Source organism: Hemicordylus capensis, chromosome 5 (assembly GCF_027244095.1).
Source record: "Hemicordylus capensis ecotype Gifberg chromosome 5, rHemCap1.1.pri, whole genome shotgun sequence".
In the NCBI taxonomy this organism is placed as follows: Eukaryota; Metazoa; Chordata; class Lepidosauria; order Squamata; family Cordylidae; genus Hemicordylus; species Hemicordylus capensis.
Genome location: NC_069661.1, coordinates 181,244,718 through 181,264,733, shown reverse-complemented (window position 1 = coordinate 181,264,733; position 20,016 = coordinate 181,244,718). Strand labels below are relative to the sequence as shown.

General features: G+C 42.4%; 1 pseudogene; it reads left to right on the top strand.

Moving 5' to 3' along the window:
• Nucleotides 1-11,725: 11,725 nt before the first annotated feature.
• LOC128327427 (ubiquitin-40S ribosomal protein S27a-like) lies at nt 11,726-16,869 on the top strand (annotated as a pseudogene).
• The last annotated feature ends 3,147 nt before the right edge of the window (nt 16,870-20,016 follow it).

Sequence of the window (20,016 nt, the reverse complement as noted above, 5' to 3'; positions counted from 1 at the left end):
GCATGTAATGATGTGATTAAATATATCATTTTAACCACTTGGTTAGCCAATTATTCTTGGCTGTAATGTTCTGTCAAATGGTGAAGATAAATTTTCCTGCTCCAACAGATTTCTAACCAGATGTGGGGAAATGATATAATTAACTTCTGTTCTTGGCACAATGCTACAGATGTAGCATTGCCAGCTTTAGAAGATGTGATGAGAGTCAGGGAAAGTGGTGGTACCTTAGGATCAAATGAGCTCTACTAACTCTTCAGTCCTTGGTCTGGACTGAACAGGATGAATTGGAGATTCATGGAAGTCTATCTGCAGACTATACAGAGCAACTCTGGGCATTATAATAATAATCACCACTATAATGTTTCTGCATAATTGACTGTTTAAATGGTGTCATGTAATATGTGTAAATTGCGTATATTTGAGTGCTGTTTATTTGATGGCAAAGAGTAGGTGTGTGTTTACTTCAATGGGGATCAAGCAATCTTAAGCCCAGTTTTGTTGGAACCTGTAAGTACTTACAGTATCTTTGACTAAATCATGCCTCTAGTCAACTTATACCACAGTGTTTCCATTTCTGATTTGTTTTTTATTGTCAGCATGAGGGAGCAATACGTGTTAAAATTAAGACAGCCAAACCTAAACGGACACCTGTGAAGACTTAGCAAAAAGAACATCTACCTAACTCAGTTTCCCATATATCATTTTCTAGCAGCAGAAAAATATGGTGCATTGAGTAAGTTTAAGTCGGTTTTTTGTTTGCACTTAATGGGATAAGATTATTACAGCTTTTTATTGATTTGCTGAGATTCATCTACTGATCTTCCACATCTGTGTCTTTCTCTTTTAAGACTGAGATTTAATGTTTGCTCTGCCTCGCTCCTGAAATTTGGATTTAGAGCTTTGATCTTGGATTTGTTCCTCAGATAATTTTGCTGCTGTGCTTGTGAGTTTAAAAGTACATGTGTACTTATGTGATTACTGAGATGCAATTGGATGGCAAGACTGGATCACAGAGTTGTGACTGGGGGCAAGATTTCCCCCCTCACAAAATGAAATTGAGTTAGGAACAACCTGATCCTTGTTTTAGACGACTGTGGGCTTCTCATATGTCTGGATCTATTCCCAAACTGAATATACAGGTCTAAACATTTCTCTCCTGTGTTTCCTTTGAAAGACCAGTCTCTAATATATCTGTCATTCGCTTTCTTGGGCAAGCCTTTTGACATTACTATACATCTGGAGACTTTTGTCTTCTTTAACTTGCCTCATGAAGTTGTAGCAATTTCTTAGAGCATATACTGTCTTGTGTTCTAGGTTTGACCTAGTTCTAGTGAATATTCACTCTCTGGCTTTTATGTTGTTAGAGGGTGAATGATGTAGTCATATTGTTTGCATCACAATGCATCCAGCCCACAACTTAAAAGGCATTTACCGTGTCACCACAAAGTTGTCAAAGGTGGGTTAAAGAGAAGATTTGGGACTTCCTGCATACAAAGCAGGTACTCTATGCCTTTAGTTCCATCATACCTGCCAACATGTCCCTATTTTCCCATCTGTTCACAGGTATGCATGTTTTGTGACAAAACTCTACATGGATCCATTCAGCCACCACTTTCAACACACCCATTTGATCCTTTGAACCAGCCCTTGTTTGAGATTCAAAATGGGGGATGTTTTGCTCTTTGTATTCTCCCCTCCCCTTCTTCATATTGTATGTCATTAATAAAATATGCACCACTCACTTTTACTTTTTTTCTTAAACCTAAAAGATCCATGTTATTTATTTATTATTTCTTTGTGTAAACTGCCCTAAGCCATTTTTGGAAGGGTGGTCTAGAAATTGAATTATTATTATTATCGTGTTTACACAGTCAGACAGGTGTTATTGACTGGTTTGTTTTATCCAGACATTGAGTCCTTCCCAAGGACCTGGGATGCCAGAATTTTATTGTCAATTGTTATAGATAACGCAGAATACAGGCTGTTCCCAGTAAAGCTGCTTTTTTTAACTGGCTGATGGTGATTTCTGTGGCCCCTATGGTGTTGAGGTGCTCTTCAAGGTCTTTTGGAACTGCATCCAGGGTGCCAATTACCACTGGGATTATTTTGGTCTTCTTCTGCCACAGCCTTTCAATTTCAATTTGTAGATCTTTGTATTTGGTGATTTTTTCTATTTCTTTTTCTTCTATTCTACTATCCCCTGGTATTGATATGTCGATTATTTTGACTTGTTTTTCTTTCTTCTCGACTACAGTTATATCTGGTGTATTGTGTGGCAGATGTTTGTCTGTTTGTAGTCGGAAGTCCCATAATATTTTTACATCTTCATTTTCTTCAACTTTTTCAATTTTATGGTCCCACCAATTTTTGGCTACAGGGAGCTTGCATTTTTTTCAGATGTTCCAGTGTATCATCCCTGCTACCTTGTCATGCCTTTGTTTGTAGTCAGTCTGTGTGATCTTTTTACAACAGCTGATCAGGTGGTCCACAGTTTCATCTGCTTCTTTACAAAGGCGGCACTTGCTGTTTGTTGTTGACTTTTCTACTTTTGCTCTTATTGCATTTGTTCTTAGTGCCTGTTCTTGTGCAGCCAGTATTAAACCATCTGTTTCTTTCTTCAAGTTGCCATTCTTAAGCCATTGCCAGGTCTTGGTGATGTCTGATTTTCCACTTATATTGTGCAAATATTGACCATGCAGGGGCTTATTTTTCCATTTTTCTGCTCGGTTCTTGACTTGTTCTTTCTTGTAGGCCTGCTTTCTTTCATTGGTGTTGAATAGTTTCGCGTTATTGACCATTTGAAGTGCATCTTCTTCACTGTCTTTGATATATTCTTCAAGGCCTCTTTTCTCCTCCTCTACTGTTTGATGGACTTGCAGCATTCCTCTTCCACCTGAGCTGTGAGGGAGGTATAGCCTATCGACACCACTGCGGGGGTGCAGAGCATGATTGATGGTCATGATTTTCCTGGTCTTACGATCCAGCGTCTCTAGCTCAGCCTGGGTCCAGTCTATTATTCCTGCAGTGTATCTGATAACAGGAATAGCCCAGGTGTTTATGGCTTGTATGGTGTTCCCACCATTGAGTTTGGACTTGAGGATTTTTCGAACTCTCCTGATGTATTCACTTCCAATTTTTCTTTTAACTTCAGTGTGTGCGATGTTATCAGCCTGGAGAATGCCCAAGTATTTGTAAGGTTCTTTCTCTTCCAGGTTCTTGATCTTGCTTCCATTGGGCATTCTATTCCTTCTGTTTTTCTTATTTTCCCTCTGTTCATTATTAATGCAGCACACTTGTCTAGTCCAAACTCCATTGCTATATCGCTACTGAATATACGGACAGTGTTTAGTAGTGATTCGATTTCTGACTGGGACTTTCCATACAACTTCAGATCATCCATGTACAGCAGATGGTTGATTTTACTGGATGTTTTAGATGTTTGGTATCCGAGGCCTGTTTTGTTGAGTATTTGTGAAAGAGGGGTCATGGCGATTACAAACAACAGAGGGGATAGTGAGTCCCCTTGGAAAATGCCTCTTCTAATGCTAACCTGTCCAAGTGTCTCGCCATTGATTGTTAACTGTGTACTCCACATGCTCATTGCTTTTTTAAAATAAATATCTGAATGTTTTTGCTGACACCAGTGGTTTCTAAACATTTTAGTATCCATGTGTGAGGCAACGAATCGAAGGCTTTCTTGTAGTCAATCCATGCAACACTTAGATTGGTTTTTCTTCTCTTGCAGTTTTCTAAAATCATTTTGTCAATCAGCAGCTGGTCTTTTGTGCCTCTGGTGTTCGGGCAATTTCCTTTCTGTTCAACTGGGAGCTTTTTGTTAGTTAATAAGTGTTGCATCACTTCATCTGCTATTATTCCAGTTAATAATTTGAACATGGTTGGCAGACAGGTTATCGGTCTATAATTACTTGGAACTGCACCTTTTGCTGGGTCTTTCATGATGAGATGAGTTTTCCCAGTTGTTAGCCATTGTTCAGTATCACCTCCTTGCAAAATGTGATTGAACTGTTTTGATAGTTGTTTATGAAGGCTTGTTAGGTGTTTAAGCCAAAAGCCATGCAGTTCATCCTCGCCTGGAGCAGTCCAATTTTTAATTTTCTTTGCTCTTTTACTTATTAATTCTGGTGTTATTATTAGATCTTGCATTTGTTGGTTACATTTTTCGACCTCTTTCACCCAGCCTGCTTTTTTATTATAATCTATTGGATTGTCCCATAATTTCCCCCAGAATTGCACTGTTTCTTCTTTATTTGGTGTTTCTATGTTTCTTGCAGTTTCTCCTTCTATGCTTTGGTAGAAACATCTCTGATTTGACTGGAATTGGAGATTCTGCCCTTGTTGTGTAATTCTGGCTTCGTATCTGCTAATCTTCTTTGTCACTACTGTTATCTGCTGCTTTATTATTTCCAGGACTTCTCTAATTCTCCTTGAATCTAGGTGGTATTTTTGGATCAGATACTGTTTGGTGTTTTCATTCTTCAGCTTCTTGTCTTTCATATCTTTCAATTTACTAGCATCTGATCTAAGCCTGGCGATTTTATTTTCTAATCTAATCTTCCATTTAGGTGATATACTGCTTTCTTTTTTTACAGGTCCATTGATCTTATATCCGAGCTCTTGTGTTGTTATTGTTGCTGCACTGTACCTTAGTTGGTTTGTTTCTTGCAAATTCTTGGTTGTTATTTCTGCAAGTGCAGCATTGACATCTTTTAATATCTGAGCAAGTTGTTTTTTGGCAACTGTTTTTAGAGCTGGAAGTCGAACCCTGGTGGTTGTTTGGTTCATGTGCTCAGTTAGTTTTTGCTTTAGTTCTTGTGCTTTTCTTTTAAATGGCATTTGGGTTTTTGAGGTGAAGGCAAAGGGGAGGTTGCCTGGTTTTGGTTTTGAAACAGTTCAGCAACAGTGGCATTCTCTATTTCCAACATCTCCTCCACCTGCGCCTGAGCAACTTCTTCAGTTGGTGGTAATTCTTCTTCCATATCTTGAGCCTGTGTTGCTCTTTGCAGTTCTTCCAGCTCAACTCCTGTGAATACTTTATTTCTTATTATGAATCTTCTCTGGTCTGCTAGCCTTTGTTCTGTTATTTCTGTATCTGGATGCTTCTCTTTCCAAATTTGGCACATTCTTTTTAAATATCCTCTTCTAGTTGGACTAGACTTGTAATAGCAGATCATTATTTCCTTGTTGTCATTTTTTGTATTTTTTTTTTTGGTTAAGCGACGTTTCTTGCAAAAACTTTGCTGTCTTCAGTCCTGGTTGCTCAACTGAAGATCCTGAGTCCTGTTGCCCACTTGCCACCAGATGTCCAGGGACTCCAGCACCTGGTGCGGTCCTTGTTGACCTGGGCGACGACCGATCCAGTATAGGTTGATTAAAGTCACGTCTCACCATATTGTTGATGGGAGAGGCACTCTTTGTCTGGCTGCTCTGGTGAGACCTGTCCAGTATGGTTGGACCTCTGGCATAGCTCTCACCTTCCTCAGAGCACGCAAGCCCCACAACCACACCAAGGTAGTGCCTCACTGGGGGGAATTATTATTACTAATTATTATTATTATTATTATTATTATTATTAACAACACATATTACAAGTCTATTAAAATAAAGCTACATCTGTAACTATGGAGCCACAAGAAGGCCCCATTGTGTTTACAGATATTTCAGATTTGTATGGCTTGGTTTGCCTATTGAATAATGCAGTACTCACATCTCTCTCTAATGAAGAGAGCTGGTCTTGTGGTAACAAGCATGAATTGTCCCCTTTGCTAAGTTGGGTCTGCCCCAGTTTGCATTTGAATGGGAGACCACATGTGAGCAATGTAAGAACTTCCCCTCAGGGGATCTTTTTCTCCTAGAAGAAATCTTTTGCTTTCAATAGAGCTTGGAGCCAAGATTACTTTGCTTTTTGAAGAGTGTCTATTTACAATTTTAGCTGTCGCTACACTGGAAAGGATTGCACCAGCAAGATTTATTTATTCAATTTATATCTTGCTCTTTCTGATAGGCTCAGGATGATGTTGTTGTGGGAACAAACAGCATGATAACCCCAGACTAAACTGCAGAACGTGCCCCAAAACTCATGTGAATTCTGCTTTGTGTAATTTTACATGTGGAAGATCAAGGTTTAAAACTGTGATTATTTTGAATTTTCAGGATTAGAAGATTTTTTGAAGGACTGAAATTTTCAAAATTAAAAAAACAAACACATTGGTATTAAATGTAAATATATATTAAAATTGCATTTGTTGAACACTCACATTCCATGATATTAATGAAAATACCAGCACCAAATCTAAGGTATAGCTTACTGTATGCAAAAGCAAGTCCAAATAATCTTAGGACTGTTCCTTAGCAATGCACAAGTTTCTGCTTTAGGTACAACCATTTTGTGTTACTGAGAAGAAAGCTAGAAATTTGAGGCAGATCTTTAACTGGATGAAGGCTTAAGGAGTATTCAGTGCTGCCATGGTGCCTAGGAAACTCTGAGATCTTCTTCCATGGCCATCAACAGACCAAATTGCCACTATAATCCATTATTAGTCCACAATAGAAGAAAAGGGAACAAAATGCATCCTGGAAACTCATGGGGCTGTTGCATTTGTGATGGGTTTCTGAAGACCTGCGTGAAACAAACCTCTCACTAGACACAATGCTAATAGAGTCATCAGTCTGGCACATTGGTAATGCTGAAAAGAAAGCCTGTTAATCCTCTCTGCAGTCTCCCGCTTTATACCCTTAGGCTGCAGAGAGAGACATGCCAAGTCAAAGAAAATAACTGACTGCAGTGCAGATATCTCCTGCGACTCTTATTCTCAGCTGCGCTCTCTATTGAGGATCCAGGTGAACCCAACCTCTGTTAAGGACATCCACACATATGTGTGATTATCATGCTGGTAGCTTTGTTGTGAGATTTATGATTCTGCTCCCTGCTCAGGCTGAAGGAATGCCCAAGGCTTTTACATAATGTCATTTACCTTTGGAGAGCAGTTCACTATAGAGTTAAATATCTTAGTCTATCATAGCAGCATGCATGCATGATGTGCCAAGAAATTAATCCTTGTCTGTACAGAGTAAAATGAAGGTTGTTGTTGTTATTATTATTATTATTATTTGCAGCTGGTTAAATCGGATGACCAACAACCTGATTGACGAATGAAGCTGAAATCTTCAATAAGGGAGATGTAATGGATCTTCCAGGAAACCAAGAGCCACTTGGCATGTTATGCTTTTTCTGCATGATTAGCACTTCTGTGTGATTGTCTTATCCGATGATCCATATGCAGGTTTCATGCCTTTTTCAATACAAATATATTTTCTGGGTTATTTTCAAAGAAAGTTTTCCATGACCAAGACCTATTGAAATTAATGGCACTTAAAGCTACTCATGACTAGCTTGTCTCATAGTATTCAGTCATAACTAGCCATTTATAACAAGAGTTATAAATAGCCATTATATAATTATATTATATATAATTATCCTCTATAATAAAGCCTTTGAGTGTAATCCCGTGTCCTGCCCGTGTCTTTCTCGGCTGTTCTGGGCATGTGCGGAGCGCATGCCCAGAACGTCCGAGAAAGATACGGCCGCAGGGACACGGGCAGCCATGTTGGGAGCAGGGAAAGACGGGGCAGGGAAAGACGCGGGGCAGGGAAAGGCGGCGGCGGCGGGACCGGCCTGACCGTGTGTGTGTGGGGGGGAATGGCGGGGGACGGACGGTGCGGGGGGGGACGGCGGAAAAAGGCGGTGGCAGCAGGACTGGCCCGATCAGAGAGAGGAAACAAACGGCGGGGCCAGGATCCGGACCAAGCGCGGGGAAGGAGGGCAGAAGTGGCCGACTGCTGAGGAGGGCAGAGGCGGCTGAGGAACGGGCTACGGGGAGGGCAGAAGCGGCAGCTGGGGGGCCGGGAGGGCAGAGGGGGTACGAGAAGACCGGGAGTGGAGGAGGCAACGGGCCCAGCAGAAAGGAGGAGGGTGCGCTGCAGCCAGAGGAGGCGGAGAAAGGCAGCACCAAAGTACTACTAGCGCCCGTTAATTTAACGGGCTTAAAACCACTAGTATATTATAATCCTCTCTAATAAAACGCTTGGTGTCCGTCCGTGGACGGACACCAAGCGTGTGTCCGTGCCTCCATGCCCTGTTCTGCGCCTGCGCGAAGCACAGGCGCAGAACAGGGCAAGGGAGACACGCTCGCCGGCACCCGGCAGCCATATTGGGCGGCCAGAAGCGGCCGCCCCGAAGAAGCCGGAGAGGAGGTGGCGGGAAAGTGACCGAGGCGGCGGCGGAGCCGCCGCCTCGGCCAAAATAGATGGAGGCCGGGGGCGGAGCGGAGGCCATGTAACCTTAAAAAAAATTTACTCCCGCGGCCGCCGCCGCCGACCGCCCACCCTCCCTCCCAGCTGCCAAGTCCCCCTTACCCTGGCCGACTGCTGTCGGCCGAAGACAGCCCTTAATTTAAGAGGCAGAGAGGAACTCGCAAGCAGAGCTCCTCTCTGTGCAAAGCCTCTTGCCAAACTGCCGCTTTGGGCGCTTGCGTCCCTTGCTCCCAAAGCGGCAGTTCGGCAGGAGGCTTTGCACAGAGAGGAGCTCTGCTTGCGAGCTCCTCTCTGCCTCTTAAATTATGGGCTGTCTTCAGCCGACAGCAGTCGGCCAGGGTAAGGGGGACTCGGCAGCTGGGAGGGAGGGTGGGCGGTCGGCGGCGGCGGCCGCGGGAGTAATTTTTTTTAAAAAAGTTACATGGCCTCCGCTCCGCCCCCGGTCTCCGTCTCCCCGGCCTGGCGGGGGCAAGTGCCTGGGCCGATTTGGCCCTTAAAGGTAGGGGGGGAATGGCGGAGGGAGGGGGAATGGCGGCCGGGGGCCAGGAGCGCCGTTACTAGCACCCGTTATTCAACGGGCCAAAATTCACTTGTATATTATATATTAACATATTATATAAATAGCCATTTATAACAAGAGTTATAACAAGAGTTATAAATAGCCCGTCATAACGAGAGCCAGCGTGGTATAGTGGTTAGAGTGCTGGACTAGGACCAGGGAGACCTGGGTTCATATCTCCATTCAGCCATGAGACTTGCTTGGTGACTCTGGGCCAGTCACGTCTCTCTCAGCCTAACTTATTCACAGGGTTGTTGTGAGGAGAAACTAATTTTGGAGGCAACTTACTGAGGCTGTTCACACGAACAGCCCTACCTGGACTTGTACAGCCCTACCTGGGTAGGACTGCTTGTGAGGAATACTGGGATTGGGCTCGATCCTGGCGCTGCCCTGCTGTGTAGCCCAAGATTTTTACTCTGGCTATTACCGAGGAGAAGGTTGTGAGCATGCCCTTCTACCCCGGTACCTGGTTGTGTGTCTGCTTGGGCTGCCTGCAGCCTGATCAACCACAGAGCTGGGTGCCTAGAGCACCTGGCTTGTGGGGAAATGCCCTAATTCACCACACTTCACATGTGCAGTGTGCATTGTGGGATTTCTGGAGGCCAGGCTGCATTTTCTGGCCTCCAGATTGCCATGCTTCTCCTGGAAGCACTGCTTGTGTGGTGCTGCCAAGATGATGAGGATCATCTGGTGGGAAGGCTGGTGCGATCCTGCGCCCCCCCACACCCCTCCCTCCCCACAGGTCTTGTGAACAACCTTACTGTATAAGCCAGCTTCTAAATTGAGATTTTGCAGTTAACAGAGGTCAGCAATTTTCTTTCTGTTAACTCCAACAATGTCATGAACAGCTTCTTGTGGTTTTTGTTAATCCACCTGTCCTAACCCATAATGTTTTCAGAGAGGTTCAGCAGACGACTCTAGTTTAGTGAGTGAGTGATGTGGTTGCTAAAGTTTGAACAGGGGACATTTTGAGTCTAGGGGCTGAATCAAAATGAAATTCACCCGCCATCCTTGCCACCCCTTATCAGTCCTCCACAACTGACAAATAAAAAAACTCTTAGCTGTGCAAAAGAGGTGTGAGTAACTAGTGCTAATGATGGTTAGCACTAGAGGAGATCTGGTCTTGTGGAGGCAAACATGACTTGCCCTCTTAGCTTAGCATGGTCTGCCCTGGTTGCATATGAATGGGAGACTTGATGTGTGAGCACTGTAAGATATCCCCTTCAGGGGATGGAGCCACTCTGGGAAGAGCAGAAGGTTTCAAGTTCCCTCCCTGGCTTCTCCAAGATAGGGCTGAGAGAGATTCCTGCCTGCAACCTTGGAGAAGCCGCTGCCAGTCTGTGAAGACAATACTGAGGTAGATGGACCTATCGTTTGACTCAGTACAGGGGCATAACTATAATAGTTACATAAATATTTTAAAAAATATTTAAAAGCCCCTTTTTCCCCTCATCTTCTTAATAATGTATAGGTTTTAATTCTGTGATTGAGTTTTAAATTGTTAGTTTTTAATTGTTTTTATGTGGTTTTATATGTGTTTTAACTGTTTTATCATTGTGAACCGCCCAGAGACACTTGTGTGGGGCAGTATAAAAGTGTAATAAATAAATAAATAAATAAGAAAGATAATAGGGCAAGGGGAGACAATTGTCTGGGGGCCCCCTGCCTTGGGCCCCCCCCCCAGAGGCAAGTCACATGATTGACTCCCCCAGCCACACACCTGCCCAGGCTTCCTTCAGTTGTATTCATCCTCCAAAACTGATGTGAGTGTTAAGACCTGGAGCTACCAGAACAGCATGTCTTTCTCTAGTACCATTAAATGACTTGCATTGTCCACAATTTACAAAACCTTTTAAAAAATAATTTAGGATGATGTGCCCCATTTTAAAATCTTGTCTCTCGGCCCACACCAAGCTTGCTACGCCCCTGACTCAGTATATGGCAGCTTCCTATGTTCCTAAGGTTCACAAGTGCTTGCCTGATTCTGCAGAGAAATCTACAGATCCCATAATCCTCCTGACAGGAAATGATGATTCTGAGCATGGTTAAAAGAACTGCTTTCCCTAAGAGTCAAAGAGACAGGCAAAGACAATTGTCTATAAATTTTCTCTCCCACTGGCTACTCCTCTCCCCTTTCAAAGGTAATGGCCTTTTTTTTTGCTGGCAAAGTGTAATTCTGCAAGCATTCCAGAGGAACAGTTGAAAACTTCAAATTATTAGTGAGGTTAGCAAAGAAATGAGGTTTTCAAGTTTAGGGCCAAATTATACATTATGTTAAGCCCCACAGTTAATTGATAGACTTAACACAGAACGTGGTTGGAAGTTTCCCTTTTTAGTTAGAAAGAGAAAAAGAAAAAAGGAAGCCATGGGCAAATAGTCATTTAGTGGTGACAACTTTTAGTAGCAAAATAGCATGGGGAAAGTGTTAACCACCCTACTGGTATGCCATGATTCAGAGCTAGATTTCGTCCCCTTGCCCCTCCCCCGGCTCTTCTTTGACATTGACATTGCCTCAAACATTGCATAAAGAATCTCCAACATCATTCTATTGAATGCACAGTCGGGCACCATCCATATGACATGTTTTGTACTATTCAGTGCAATTTTTGCATCACCTACACATGTGGAGTCCAACCGTTACATTTTTGGGTTCAGTTCTTGTTTAAGTTCAGCAGCAACTGATGTTGATCTGGTTTAGTTCTGGTTCAGGCCAATAAATAAACTGTTCAGTTCAGTTCACATGAAAAAAATTGAAAATAGTCTTTCCGGCGTCCACCATTCTGCAAGCAGGTTGTTGGTGCACCCGCCACCAGCAGTCCTGCTCCAGTTGCTGCCATGCAGATCTTTGTGAAAACCCTCACCAGGAAAACCAGCACCCTTGAGGTCGAACCGTCTGATACTATAGAAAATGTCAAAGCCAAGATCTAGGAAAAGGAAGGAATTCCTCCTGATCAACAGCATCTGATTTTTGCTGGCAAACAGCTGGAAGATGAGCCCACTCTGTCTGATTATAATATCCAAAAGGAGTCTACCCTTCACCTTGTCCTAAGACTTCGTGGTGGTGCAAAGAAGAGAAAGAATAAGTCTTACTCCACTCTTAAGAAGAACAACCTCTCCAGGGAGAGGAGAGCTGGTCTTGTGGCAGCAAGCATGACTTGTCCCCATAGCTAAGCAGGGTCTGCCCTGGTTGCATATGAATGGGAGACTTGATGTGTGAGCACTGCAAGATATTCCCCTCAGGGGATGAAGCCGCTCTGGGAAGAGCATCTCGGTTCCAAGTTCCCTCCCTGGCATCTCCAAGATAGGGCTGAGAGAGATTCCTGCCTGCAACCTTGGAAAAGCTGCTGCCAATCTGTGAAGACAATACTGAGTTAGATAGACCAATGGTCTGACTCAGTATATGGCAGTTTCCTATGTTCCTAAGCATAAGAGAAAGAAGGTGAAGCTTGCTGTCCTTAAATACTACAAGGTGGATGAGAATGGCAAAATCAGCCATCTGTGGAGAGAGTGTCCCTCAGAAAAATGTAGGGCCAGGGTGTTCATGGCTAGCGACCTTGATAGACATTACTGTGGCAAGTGCTGCTCGACATACTACTTCAACAAGCCAGAAGACAAATGTGTCCATTGTAATTAAAAACAAGTTTTAGTAAGAGAGAGAGAGAGAGAGAGAGAGAGAGAATACACTTTACTTATAATAATCATTTACACAGTGAGGTAGAGTAAGTGAATAGATCTAAAATGGTTACAACTGTCAGTGATAATGAATAATGTATTAAACAAACACAAAAACAAATTCAATTTAAAAAATAATGATTATTTTATCTGTACAGAGACACTTGTAATAAGGTCAGCTGAAGGACCAACCAAGTCAGTTTTAAGGAGAAAGGAAAGAGAGTAAATAATTGTATAATTGTCACTGCAATTAGTTAATTTCTCAAGATTATATATTTTTCATCTGGTTTAATGAAAGAATTATCAGCCTCAAAAAGATGGATCTTAGGCCTATCACATTTCAATTTTGCTTCACTTGCATTGTTTTGTACTCTGTAGTACAGTTTTCTGTAATTTATGTTCAGTCTCACTGACAAAAAAATCATCCTCCAAGATTGCTTCCTTCATGCTGGATCTTTGTGGAGGAAATAATAATTTTAAATTAAAAAATCCAATGACTCACATCCTGACTAACCAACTGAGAACACAGGGAGATGTTTCCCCCACCATACATGCTGTTTTCTGTAGCATGTATGGTGCTGAGAGGCGGAGCAATTTTCTCTGATCTTTTCTGCCACTGGAAATGGTCTGTGCCTTCCTGAGGGCTGCATTACCCTCGGGGACATAGCTTTGGAAGGCACAGAACACTTCCAGAGGCAGAGAAGACCAACAAAAATAATTCTTCCATCATGCACACTAAGAACATAAGAACTGCCCTGCTGGATCAGGCCCAAGGCCCATCTAGTCCAACATCCTGTTTCACACAGTGGCCCACCAGATGCCACTGGAAGCCTACAGGCAGTAGTTGAGGGCATGCCTTCTCTCCTGCTGTTACTCCCCTGCAACTGGTATTCAGAGGCATCCTGACTTTGAGGCTGGAGGTGGCCTATAGCCCTCTAACTAGTAGCCATTGATAGACCTCTTCTCCATGAAGTCATCCAAATCCCTCTTAAAGCCATCCAGTTACAACATGGAAGAGACAAACATAATACAACACATATGTCAAGTAATATCACAACACAAAACATTGGCTGACATCTTTACTACACTACACTACATCTTGTGTCACTACATCTTGTGGCAGAGAATTCCACAAGTTGATTATGCGTTGTGTGAAAAAATACCTCTGTTTGCTGGTCCTAAATTTCCTGGCAATCAATTTCATGGGATGACCCCTGGTTCTAGTGTTATGTGGGAGGGAGAAGAATTTCTCTCTATCCACTTTCTCCACACCATGCATACTTTTATAAACCTCTATCATGTCTCCCCGCAGTTGTCTTTTTTCTAAATAGCCCCAAGTGTTGTAGCCTTGCCTCATAAGAAAGGTGCTCTAGGCCCCTGATCATCTTGGTTGCCCTGTTCCGCACCTTTTCCAGTTCTACAATGTCCTTTTTTAGACGTGGTGACCAGAATTGTTTGCAGTACTCCAGGTGTGGCTGCACCATAGTTTTGTAAAAGGGCATTATAATATTAGCCATGTTATTTTCAACCCCCTTCCTAATGATCTCTAGCATGGAATTGGCCTTTTTCACAGCTGCCGCCCATTGAGTAGACACTTTCAACGAGCTGTCCACCACAACCCCACGATCCCTCTTCTGGTCAGTCACCAACAGCTCAGATCCCATCAACAGTTACTTGAAGTTGGGGTTTTGAAGTGCCTTTGCCATTTTGTTGCCCATTCACCCAGTTTGGAGAGATCCTGTTGGAGCTCCTCACAATCTTTTTTGCATTTAACTACCCGAAAGAGTTTGATATCATCTGCAAATTTGTCCACCTTGCTGCTTACCCCTACTTCTAGATCATTGATGAATACATTAAAAAGCACCAGTCCCAGTACAGATCCCTGGGGGACCCCACTTCTTACTTCCCTCCATTGTGAAAACTCTCCATTTATACCTACACTCTGTTTCCTGCCCTTCAACCAGTTAGCAATCCACACATGTACTTGTCCTGTTATCCCATGACTGCTAAGTTTCCTCAGGAGTCTTTGATGAGGAACTTTGTCAAAAGCTTTTTGGAAGTCCAGGTTTACTATGTCAACTAGATCACCTTGATCCACCTACTTGTTGACACTCTCAAAGAACTCCAAAAGGTTGGTGAGGCAAGATTTACCTTTGCAGAAGCCATGCTGGTTCTCCCCCAGCAGGGCCTGTTCTTCTGAGGAAGTGGGGAAGCCTCTTGGTTGCTTAGTAAGGATGTCAGCCAATGTTTTGTGTTGTGATATTACTTAACATATGTGTTGTATTATGTTCGACTCTTCCATGTTGTAACTGTATGTTGATCAAACCCCTGTCACAAGGGAAAATAGCGAGCAGCCCTTCAGTCTAATCCTTGCCAAGTGCTTGCCAGGCTAAGCCTTCGAAGAGGGCAGAGTATAGAGTCTTGTACAAATCCAAAATATATAAATCCTCCCAGTTACTGGTTTTATTTATGTGCTTATTCTAATTACAGTGAAGCTTGTGAAGAAGCCATATCAGATGTTTTGTTTGGCTGAATCCTTATTCTGATGGGTTCAGGTTCAATGGAAACTTTCAGATAATAGTAGAGGTTCTGTTCTGGAAATCTTTTTTTTACTATTCATTCTGATTTTTGGTCCAGGTTCAGTTTGGCTCCCTGCATGCATGGTGAGAAAGGTGTATGTATGGGCCTGCACTCCACTGCATACTTGATATTACTACTTTGGAAATTCTGTGAACTACCCACATAATAGTGACCAAAATAGGTAAGTTGGTATCTTTTATTACACCAACTTCTACTGTGCACTGAGATGGCCCTGAGCCAGACTGCTCTTGAAAAAAAAAATAGATATGGATGTATTTTGACACATCCTGTGCTCCTAGGGACAGGGTGGGAAAGAGAACATTTACAAAATATGTTCATGTCAAGTGAAGTCATACATTTATGACAAGAAATTGTAGCACAGATTATACATTTTCCCTCTTGACTATTATAGAAACCCTCTGGCCCCTGTGCTCAGTATTTACTCATAATATAGATTGTTTAGAAGACTGATTCACGCAAGTTAATTGCTGCGCAATGATTCCTTAAGTCAGTCGGAACAGTACACTTGCCTCCAGCTAAAATGCATGCTGTTTAGCTCAGGGACAAGTCATTGGCCAAAATAATATGTGCATTTTCAAGCACTTTAATAATAATTTGGGGTTTTTCGTCCTGCTTCAGTTAGTGCACATTGGAACAGTTCACAAGTTATTATCTCCATAGTCTAAACCTCAATATATTCCCTGCTTCTACTTCAGGAGAAGAGACTCCTCCTCTTGTGTATCTCAGATGCTGACCCATTCGGCCCTGTGACTAGATTTGAATGTAATCACATCATGACATAGTCTGAAGCTATGACATCTGGTTGGCTTGTGCATTAACTGCCACCCGCTGTGCAGCAATTTCCTTCACCATCTCCCCTTTCTGCTCTACCTTTAAAACATCAAAGCTGTGGGGAGGCCTTGTCATTGTTATACTGTAGATGCCCTCTCTCGACGCCAGTGAATCTGTCAATTTCACGAGGCCTTGTGAAAAAAGGGGAAAAAACCCTAGTGAAATTAGGTTGATGCACCTCCATCAATCAGTTTAAAAACAAGTGCATTTGAACATGCATATCTGTATTTTTCACACAGCTCAAGAGTAGGAGAAGGGTTCAGAAGTGCTTTAAGTGGCACACTAGAATAGAGTGATTTGTTTATTCCGCTTTGTTGTCCATAAGGTATTTGTCCTTTACTTACCAGTTAAGAGAAAGAAGGAACTTGAAAGGGGCACTCCCCCCATCCCCAAATACGTTGTATCTCAAACAATTCCATTTATTCTAGCTATCAGTGATTGCACACTGCCCTTTAAATTTAAATTTGAGTTATTAAATGTTCATGTATTTTATGTAAGTTACAAACTAGGGTTGGGGAGACACTAATTAGGTAATGAGCTATGTAAGAAGAAAAAGGGTTGTTGTAGCTAGAAGCTACATGTGGAAATATTCAGGAAAGAGATGAAATATATCTTTTTTTATTCAGCACAACTGAAGTTTTTCCAAAGAAGCTATGCTTATAGGAATATTTTTATTACTTCAATATGAAATATTTCTAGCATAATAGAAGAATTATTAAACCATAATTCTTCCACCAGTCATTTGACACAATACGGCTAAAACTCCCACACCTCTTGCCTATTTTCCAGATTTTCCAGGACTAGAAATTCAAGGAATCAGTAAATTAATGGTCAGCAAATTCCAACAAGGCATTAGTAAAATTGCTCGTGGTTAGCTGCCAGCCTCTAAATATCAGTCACAAACTTTCACCAAGATCCAAGGCAGGAGGAGGGAAGTGGAGAAGGGTACACACGTGAGAAGGGGGAGAGAGAGCATATTACATGCTTGCAGCTGATGAAATATGAATCAGTCAAGCTAGGGTGCTACTAAATAGCAGAGTGGTTTAGACAATAACTGCTTGATTAAAAAATCTCTGGAAAATTCAGCATCTGAAGTTTTTCCAAAGAAGTTGCTCAAGGAATACTTATATATTTAATATGAAATATTTGTCACAAGATTTAGTTACTCAACTTTAATTCTCCTGCCATACTTTCTAACAGGAGATGGTGGTTACTCAAGTATAAACCATATTGCATAAGGCAGAGCAATAGCTAATTTGTATGTTTGCAAATAGGCGCTTATTCATTTGCCCACTTTGAACAGCAAGAGAGAAGCAGGTCATTTAGAGGAAGAGGCTGACTGTTAATGGGATTCTGCTTGTTTATAAACCACTTAAAGCCATTTCCTGTCCAGGTCAGCACCAGTGAATATCTCTCCAGTTTTTTCTATTCTCAGTGTATCTCAACAGAGTTTCTTTTACGTTTTGTTCAGTTTGAGTAGACGATAAGAATGGAATGCACAATCTGATCACCTGTGTACTGGAAGAACTGGTGCTGTCTGAATGAACTTCAAGTGTTGGATGAGTAGGTAGCTGCTGCTTGAGGGATGAAATTAAATGATGATCCACTAATGACAATGAATCATGACCAGGGCACTGCTTCTGTTTAGAAACAAGGGCTCCACCATTCACCTGGCAGAACAGAGACAACAAAGTCACAGGATGTGCAACTGGGTAAGACTCAAGAACTCAGTCCAAAGAACCAGCCCCTGATTCTCAGGCATACATGATGGTATAGTACAGAGTATAAGGCAGTAGTGTATATGTGCCTGTTAGTGGTGAGATTTCCTTTTGTAATGAATCTACAGTGTGTTAAAGAAACATAAAGGTAGAGCAGTTGGCAGTTTCATTTAATGTTGAGTTGTGTGCATGTGTGTGTGTGTGTGTACAGGTGAAACTCGAAAAATTAGAATATCATGCAAAAGTTCATTAAGTTCAGTAATGCAAATTAAAAGGTCAAACTGATATATGAGATAGACGCATTACATGCAAAGCGAGATAAGTCAAGCCTTAATTTGTTATAATTGTGATTATCATGGCGTACAGCTCATGAAAACCCCAAATCCACAATCCCAGAAAATTAGAATATTACATGAAACCAAGAAAACAAGGATTGTAAATAGAACAATATCGGACCTCTGAAAAGTATAAGCATGCATATGTATTCAGTACTTGGTTTGGGCCCCTTTTGCAGCAATTACTGCCTCAATGCGGCGTGGCATGAATGCTATCAGCCTGTGGCACTGCTGAGGTGTTATGGAAGACCAGGATGCTTCAATAGCGGCCTTCAGCTCTTCTGCATTGTTTGGTCTCATGTCTCTCATCCTTCTCTTGTCAATGCCCCATAGATTCTCTATGGGGTTCAGGTCAGGCGAGTTTGCTGGCCAATCAAGCACAGTAATCCCATGGTCATTGAACCAGGTTTTGGTACTTTTGGCAGTGTGGGCAGGTGCCAAGTCCTGCTGGAAAATGGTCAGCATCCCCATACAGCTCGTCTGCGGAAGGAAGCATGAAGTGCTCCAAAATCTCCTGATAGACGGCTGCGTTGACCCTGGACTTAATGAAGCACAGTGGACCAACACCAGCAGATGACATGGCTCTCCAAATCAACACAGACTGTGGAAACTTCACACTGGACTTCAAGCATCTTGCATTGTGTGCCTCTCCATTCTTCCTCCAGACTCTGGGTCCTTGGTTTCCAAATGAGATGCAAAAGTTGCTCTCATCGGAAAAGAGGACTTTGGACCACTGAGCAACAGACCAGTTCTTTTTGTCTTGAGCCCAGGTAAGATGCTTCTGACATTGTTTGTTGTTCAGGAGCGGCTTGACAAGAGGAATACGACATTTGAAGCCCATGTCCAGGATCCGTCTGTGTGTGGTGGCTCTTGATGCACTAACACCAGCCTCAGTCCACTCCTTGTGAAAGTCCCCAACACTTTTGAATGGCCTTTTCCTGACAATCCTCTCCAGGCTGCGGTCATCCCTGTTGCTTGTGCACCTTTTTCTTCCACACTTTCCCCTTCCACATAACTTTCTATTAATGTGCTTTGATACAGCACTTTGGGAACATCCAACTTCTTTTGCAATTACCTTTTGAGGCTTTCCCTCTTTATGGAGGGTGTCAGTGATGGTTTTCTGCACAACTGTCAAGTCAGCAGTCTTTCCCATGATTGTGATTCCTAATGAACCAGACCGAGAGACCATTTAAAGGCTCAGGAACCCTTTGCAGGTGTTATGGATTGATTAGCTGATTGGAGTGGGACACCTGGAGCCTACTGTTGAACCTTTTCACAATATTCTAATTTTCTGGGATTGTGGATTTGGGGTTCTCATGAGCTGTACGCCATGATCATCACAATTATAAGAAATTAAGGCTTGACTTATCTCGCTTTGCATGTAATGCATCTATCTCATATATCAGTTTCACCTTTTAATTTGCATTACTGAACTTAATGAACTTTTGCACGATATTCTAATTTTTCGAGTTTCACCTGTATATGTGTACAGCTGAGACAAAGGAGCTGCAATAAAACAATGGCTAGTTCAGAGATATGACTTGCAAGATGAAATAAAATATTGGAGGTTAAATGATAAGAGTAAATAAGGTGATTGCATTGAAGAGTTCCATGTGCAAAGCTCTCTGGTTAGTAATACAACTAACATAGTTTATTGGAATTAAACCCCAGGAAAGCAGAATGCAGATTTATGGCATGCCACTAGCTGCCTGTTGAAGATCTTTATGCAGGCGAATTGCAGCTAGTTGGCAAGGTGTTCACAATGCTGATAAAGTGGTGCCACTGAGTCGGTGCCAATTCCTGGTGTCCACAGAGCCATGTGGTTTTCTTTGGTAGAATACAGGAGGGGTTTACCATTGCCATCTCCCACACAGTAAGAGATGATCCCTTTCAGCATCTTCCTATATCGCTGCTGCCCGATATAGGTGTTTCTTTACTTCCCCACTGCACCATTAGACAGTAGCTCAAA